General features: G+C 42.0%; 1 protein-coding gene across 2 annotated transcripts in view; it reads right to left on the reverse strand.

Annotated features, from left to right (window-relative positions):
- PLA2G12B (phospholipase A2 group XIIB) overlaps nucleotides 1-7,872 on the reverse strand; it is a 26,405-nt gene that overhangs the window by 17,268 nt on the left and 1,265 nt on the right. The window lies entirely within an intron of this gene.

Genomic DNA, 7,872 nt, shown 5'->3' on the forward strand with positions numbered 1-7,872 from the left:
CTTTCTTTCTTTCTTTCTTTCTTTCTTTCTTTCTTTCTTTCTTTCTTCTTTCTTTCTTTTCTTTCTTTTCTTTCTTTCTTTCTTTTCTTTTCTTTCTTTCTTTCTTTCTTTCTTTCTTTCTCTTTCTTTCTTTCTTCCTTCCTTCCTTTCTTTCTTCTTTCTTTCTTCTTTTTAGGATTTATTTATTTATTTATTTATTTGCCAGAAAGAGGGCACGGGAGAGAGAGAGAGCGTGAGCAGGGGGAGCGACAGTCAGAAGGAGAGGGAGAAGCAGGCTCCCCACTGAGCAAGAAGCCCAATGTAGGACTCAATCCCAGGACCCTGGGATCGTGACCAGAGCTGAAGGCAGACACTTAACCGACTGAGCCACCCAGGAGTCCCTTCTTTCACTTTCTTGATGGTATTCTTTGAATAGCCAAAGTTTTTAATTTTGATGAAGTCTGTCTACTTTCTTTCTTTTTGTTTTTTTAGGTGAAATTCGCATTTCCATCTTAAAGTGCACAGTTTAGGGGCATTCAGTACATTCATAATGTTGTGCAACCATTGCCTCTGTCTACTTTCAAAACATTTTCATCACCCTCCAAAGGAGACCAAATGCCCATTAAACATATTCTCTTCTCCTTCCAACCCCTGGCAACCACTAATCTGCTTTGTCTCTAGGGATTTACCTTTTCTGGATATTTGAATAAGTGGAATCATATAATATGTATCATTTTGTGACTGCCTTCTTTCACTTAACATAATATTTTCATGGCTCATCTGTGTTGTAGCATCTATCAGTACTTTGTTCTTTTTATGGCTGAATACTATTCCGTTCTCTGGATATACCACAATTTGTTTATTCATCCATCCATTGATGGACATTTTGGTTGTCTTCATCTCTTGGCTATTGTGAAGAGTGCAGCTGTGAACAATGGTGTGCAAATATTTGTTTGAATATCTGTTTTCAATTCTTTTGGGTACATACACCTAAGGAGTGGAATTGCTGGGTCATTTAGTAAAGCAATGCTAAACTTTTTGGGAAATTATCCAACTGTGTTCTTCAGCAGCTGCACCATGTTAAATTCCCACAAGGAATGCACAAGGGTTCCAATTTCTTCACGTCCTCAGTTTCACTATTCTTCTCCTGGTTGGAACGATCTTGAAGGCCTGGTTTCCTTCACTTCTGGAACACATAGCCCCTGTCTGAATGTTTTCCTTTCCTCATTCTCCTTAATTTCTCCTCCTGGGCCTCATATTACTGAATGATGAATCTTCTTAACTCTGTCCTTTATATATCTTAACCTCTCTTTTACATTTTCCATCTTTTTTCTCTCTCTGCACTCAATTTGACCAGTCCATCAAATCTATTTTCCATTTCACCAATTCTCTCTAGGTTCACTAATCTGCTATTTAACCCATCCACTGAGTTTTTTCTTTCAATGGCTATAATTTTCACTTCTTGGAATCCTATTTGCTTCTTCTTTTAAATCTGTATGTTGGTTCTCACTGAGTTCTATTTTTTTATTATGTTTTCTAGTCCTTCTTTTATTTCCTTAATTTCAAATATTCTTGTTATATTATTTTATGGTCTCCAGTCTTTGGGATGCTAAGTCATTTTTTAATGTCTGCTGAGTCTCCCTCAAGTTCGATTATTTTTCCACGTGGTGTATAATAGTTTAGTAAGACTTCAACTTCAGAGGGGCTTGTTTTTCTAAAGGAATTGCTGGGCCCCGGGTCATGTAGTAAAGAGTGGTTCCTCAATTACCTTTGCTGTGGTTCCAGGAGTCTTAAGGTTCTATAAACACTAGTATTTATGTTAATTTTTCAGCTTGGAACTCATACCAGGCCAACTGTATAAGTTCAAATTCCTCACCTGTGAACAGAATATGTTTGGAGTAGTGATTTTTTTTGGTGGGTGTTCTTTATTCCGCCTTCAAGCCTCAGCCCCAGGGGGATGGATATCATCCCTGTTACTTTCTTGGAATATTGGATAGATCTTTTCCAATCCATTTAAACAGACTGGGCAGGGATGCCTGGGTGGCTCAGTCGGTTAAGCATCTGCCTTCAGCTCAGGTCATGATCACGGGGTCCTGGGATCAAGTCCTACATTGGGCTCCTTGCTCGGCAAGGAGTCTACTTCTCCCTCTGCCTCTGCTGCTCCCCCTGCTTGTGCTCGCTCTGTCTCTCTGATAAATAAATAAAATCTTTAAAAAATAAAATAAAATAAAATAAACAGACTGGGCAGCTCCTCAGGCTCTAAGCTTTATACAGACTGTTCAGTTCCAAATTCCCAATTCTTACAGTGAAAGTTATTCTTCCTCTCTTTGTATGAGTATTTTTTAATAGTTTTTTTAAAAGATTATTTATTTATTTGTTCGAAAGAGAGAAAGAGCATGAGCGGGGGGAGGGGCAGAGAGAGAGAGAGGGAGAAGCAGGCCCCCCACTGAGCAGGGAGCCCTATGTGGGGCTCAATCCCAAGACCCCGGGATCATGACCTGAGCCAAAGGCAGATGCTTAACTGACTGAGCTACACAGGTGCCCCTCTTTGTCTGAATATTAAAACCCATTCCTTAGCCCATAGAGTCTACATATGTACCTGACTAAAAACTCCAAGGTTTTTAGCATCGGCCCCTACTCACCACTTTGGCACTGCTCTTCCCCTTCAACTGGAACTTACAGGTCTCCCTTTATTCCATTCTAGCTCGAGGATGTATTTTTTTTAATGTTTTCTTTTTACCCAACATTTCTTATTTGTAATGGAGAGGAACTGTGCTTATTGATGGAGTCTGCCAGCCCACCAGTAATCCCTACATGACTTTCCAAAGTTCTTGAGAAAGGTAACCTACCATTGATATGGTACTAATCTACTGTGTGTGTGCACGTGTGTGCACATTTGTGTGTGTGTGTGTGTGTGTGAGAGAGAGAATGGGTAAAATGTATTAAATAATGTTAGCAATCAAATTACACATATGAAAATAATCACACTATGCCATAAATTAAATGTGAATTGTCTCTTGTAGGTAAGATGATTATGGTGATTTTATTTTTTCTTTGGATTGTTCTATTTTTTTTTAAACATTTTATTTATTTGAGAGAGAGAAAGAGTGCACAAGCAGGTGGAGGTGCAGAGGGGGAGGGAGAAACAGACTCACTGCCAAGCAGGGAGCCCAATGTGGGGCTCGATCCCAGGACCCTGGGATCACGACCTGAGCCAAAGGCAGACGCCCAACGAACTGAGCCACCCAGGTGCCCCTGGGTTGTTCTTTTACAAATGTCCTACACATACTAACTTAAAAGAAATTAGGGGGGAAATTTTTCAGGAAGAAACAAATGTGTAAATTTTGGGATAAAACTTATCTCTTTAATAATTTTGTTGATAAAGAGCTTTTGCAGCAGACGCAGTGCAGTTTCCTGGGGTTACCCTCTGCCTTTTTTATCAGAAGATAAAATTCTGATATCCCAGTTTGAAAGCTAATGGAATGCCAACTCCAGACACTTCCTACCTGTCCTGCTATGGTGATTTCTTTCTTTCTTTCTTTCTTTCTTTCTTTCTTTCTTTCTTTCTTTCTTTCTTTCTTTCTTTCTTTCGTTAATGATAGCTGTAGGAATTACATTTAGGAATGAAGCTTGAAAGAAAAGTTCTAAGTAAAAGGGTGATGGTTTGAGTCTGGGCAGAAATAATTTACTATATCCTCAACTGATAGTTTGAGTTGTTTTGAGTTGCATTGAGTCTTTACAGTTTGATGTTTTGAGTCTAGGCACCCACAATGTACTATGTCCACAGATTAATTTTATTTTCTGGTTTTGGCTATTTACAGGAGTGGGAGGATGACCACTTAGTCCTCTAGTTCACAGGTTGGCAAACGATGGCCAAGACAAGCCCATTGCCTGTTTTTGTAGACCCTGCCAGCTAAAAATTGTTTTTATATTTTTAAATGGTGGTGGGGGGGAGTCAAAACAAGGATAATATTTTGTGTCATGTGAAAATTATATGAAGTTCAAATTTTAGTGTCCATAAAAAAGTTCAATTGGAACACAGCAAGAGTCATTCATTACATTTTAGCTATGGCTGCTTTCCCAAAAAATACTAGCAGAAGGTTGTTATAATTGTGATGTGAGGATGGCTTTCTAAGCAAGACACAACATTCAGAAGCCATAAAGAAAAAGACTGACAGACTTGATCTCATGAAAATGAAAACCTTCTGAACAAAGTGAAACACCATAAAACACATCAGACACTTAAAAGACAAGGGAGATTTAGGAGGAGGGTTAGCCCTGAAAGCCGAGTTCTGCCACAGGGCAAGCACACTACCTCCTGGACCCAACCTTTTTTCCCTCTCAGGTTTGTCACTGAAAAGCACCGTAAAAACTTCTGGGCTTTATGACCCAGGTCAAGGGTTACGTCTTCCCCGGAGGGTGTGTCTCTTCTCCCCACCCAGCTGGCTCCTGCAGAAGCTGTGCTCCACCAGAAATCTAGAATCAAAGTACTTCATTTGAAATGTATATCCTTCTAGGGGCACCTGGGTGGCTCAGCCGGTTAAGCGTCTGACTCTTGATTTCGGCTCAGGTCATGATCTCAGGGTGGTAAGATGAGCCCTGAATTGGGCTCCACACTCAGCAGGGAGTCTGCTTGAGTTCCTCTCTCTCTCGCCCTCCACCCCTCCCCGGCTCATGCACGCTCTCGAGTGAGCATGCTCTCTCTCATTAAATCTTTAAAAAAAATAAATGTATATCCTTCCAGAAACACTCAAATATAGCATGAGAAACACACCAAGGGAACAAAGCAGAACTACGACAATTTTACTGAAGCAATAAACTCTATTTCAGTCACTAAAACTGATTAAGTTACTGCAGGAGGGAGGATGACCAACTTGTCCTGGTTTGCCTGGGACTGCCCCTGTGTTAGTACTGGAAGTCCATATCCCAGGAATCCCCACTCCCACCCTGCCTCTTCCCTCGGTCCCCAGCAGACTGGGACATGGGGTCACCCTAGCACGAGAACAATCTTTGCCTCTAAACCAGTGGCTGTTTCCTTTTCTCAGGCTATGGATCCCCTTAAGAATCTGATGAAGGCCGTGAATCCTTTTCCTGGAAAAATATACAAACTCACAGGTTCATAAAATTTTGCTCTAGATTTTACACAGATAAAAGCCCTCTTGAAAAAAGAAGACTGATATTTAGAGATACCTTTTCTAGAACTAAACCCATGAAGAAATTCATCATGAGGTCCTTTTATCAAAGTGTGAATGTGGACAGTATCTTCAATCGTGATTTACAAGACACAGAAACTCTGCTCCAAATACCGTCATCCAGAGACCTTCATAAAGGCACAGAACACTTAGATCATCATTCGATGATTTCTTCCAGAAGCTGAGAGGGTGTTGTCCAGCCGCTGGGATTTCTGTGTTTTTTAAGTTTATGTTGAAAGAGAACAGGAAGAATCTGAATGCATAATTAACCTGTTCACCAGACCATCTTTCTCATAAGGTTTATAAAATTTATTTGGTATCTGCCATGCTCCATACATAGCACTAATTCTTTCTATATATTCTCTTTAATTTGTATAACAACCTTGTAGGTTGTAAGGTAGGTGTTATTAACATTATTTATAAACATGAGTTAACAGGGGCGCCTGGATGGCTCAGCCGTTAAGCGTCTGCCTTCGGCTCAGGTCATGATCCCAGGGTCCTGGGATTGAGCCCCGCATCGGGCTCCCTGCTCGGCGGGAAGCCTGCTTCTCCCTCTTCCACTCCCCCTGCTTGTGTTCCCTCTCTTGCTGTCTCTCTCTGTCAAATAAATAAATAAAATCTTAAAAAAAACAAAAAAAACATGAGTCAACACAGGTTGAGAGAGTTAGGTAACTTGCCCAAGGTCACCAGCAATGGAATTCACGCATGCCCACCCCCAGTTCAAACCCATGATTTTTCCATTACTAGTTATTTCTCAGTCTGGCTCAAGAACCACCTGTACCGTTCCAGAGTCCTACCACAGACCTACTGGATCAGAATCCCTGGGGGTGGGAGAGGGAATCTTGTTCACATTAGTGCAGACCCCTGATAGCAGGTGGGTTACATCTGTTATTGATACCTGCTGAATCTCATTATATTGATAGCCCGATCCTTGGCAATTACAGATTTTGTGTGTTGACAAGAAAACAAGTGCTATAGATCTAAGAAGTGGGGAAATCAATGTTGACACAATGTTGTTGTTCACCTGTCTGAACAACCCATGGGCTGAAGTTCTCCAAGAAAGACCTCTTAAAATAGTGCTCCATACCTTGACTGCACTTGGTAATCACCTGGGAAACATTAAAAATACTGATGTCTCCAACCCGCAGAGATTCTGATTAAATTGGTTTGGGCAGCAGGAGTTTTGAAAATCCCCCAGGTGCTTGTTAAGTGCAGGGCCAAGATAGAGAACTATGGTTTTAAGTAGTGGTTAAGTACCTATCAAATAGAAATTTTTTCTTGTAGACTACTTGTTGCTAAATTATTTCCTCTGACAAAAAATTGCAGCCTTCAAAGCAGATTTTTTTTTTCCCCCTCAGAAGTGTGGTCTCAGGACCAGCAGCGTCAGAATCACCTGGGAACTCTTAGAAATGCAAATTCTCTGGCCACACCCCTGACCTACCGCCCTACCCAATCAGAAACAGGGGGGAGGCCGGGGGGAGGGGGGAAGGGGGTGGTGGCGGGGCAGCAGTCTTTTTAAACAAGCCCACCAGATGGTTCAAAGCACAGGGGAGTTTGAGAACCACTGCTTTAAAGAGAGAAGCATTATGCACAAGAAATGTATCACAAAGCAAACAGAAAGGACAGAGACCCAGTTAATTATTAGGTATTATCTGTTCCAAAGATTGCTTGATTGACGGTCAACCTGAGAAGATATTTTGTACTGTTTGGCCATAGCCTCCAGGTCCTCGGCTCCACTGAGTTCCAAAGGTAATAAGGCTTAACCCCGTATTTCCTACGTGTTTTTCAGGCCCCTCCTCATGGGCTCTGTTTTCAGAGTGAGTGGAGTTATTTGCCTTCCTGCAATGTTTTTGTTGACTATCCCCCATCCCCCACCAGTGACTGCTGACCCTGTCCAGGGAGAGGCTTACAACCAAATTTTGCTGAAATCTTTTAATGCTACTTTGCTAGAGAAGGAAGGAGAAGGTTTGATTCTTGTTTTCCTAAGAAAAATTCCTGTGGTTCTGTATTTGCTAAACCACAGACTTAAGTCTCTTATTGCCTAGAGGAAAGGAAGGAAAACGGCACCTGTATTTATTCAATACGTGAAGTGCGTTACCTCCTTCCTGCACCATGGATGCAAACTGGGTGAGCACAGTCCAGTGACAAGGCACCTCCGCATTTGCCCGACCCCCCTTGGACAAAGATGGGGCGACGGGCCCAGGGGGGTCCCAGCAAAGACGGCTTTTTACCCTATGGGATCTTCGCAGAGAAGATGCAGCTCCTTTGTTCACCATAACTGTATGTGGTTAAAACGTGTGTCCTGCGAGACTTTTGGTTGTGCTGCAAGGATGACCCATTGTCTTTGAGTCACTTGTGGTTCGTAAGGAAGTGCTGTCCCTGGCTCGAAGGTGGAAGGGAGTGAGCGGGACTGATTGGGTGAGTCCAGCAATTAAGCAGCTTTTTTGAGTCTCTCTCTTGAAGCTGAGCTTTATCTGCTGAGTGTTTGGAGAAAATATTTCTCAAATGGTTTCCTGCTAGGCTAGACTGACTCACCATTTTCATCCAATCTCATGATGAAATATTTGATAAACAAAGCCGTAAAACGAATGCTACGTGAAGCTGTGTATCTTTCGAAAACCTGCTCAGCCGCATTTAAAGTCACCCCTGCCTCCCGGCTGCGAGGTCCAGGGCCCCGCTTTCTGCTGCCCTTACACGTGTC

The sequence above is a fragment of the Phoca vitulina genome, unplaced genomic scaffold, assembly GCF_004348235.1.
Source record: "Phoca vitulina isolate PV1807 unplaced genomic scaffold, GSC_HSeal_1.0 scaffold29, whole genome shotgun sequence".
NCBI lineage: Eukaryota > Metazoa > Chordata > Mammalia > Carnivora > Phocidae > Phoca > Phoca vitulina.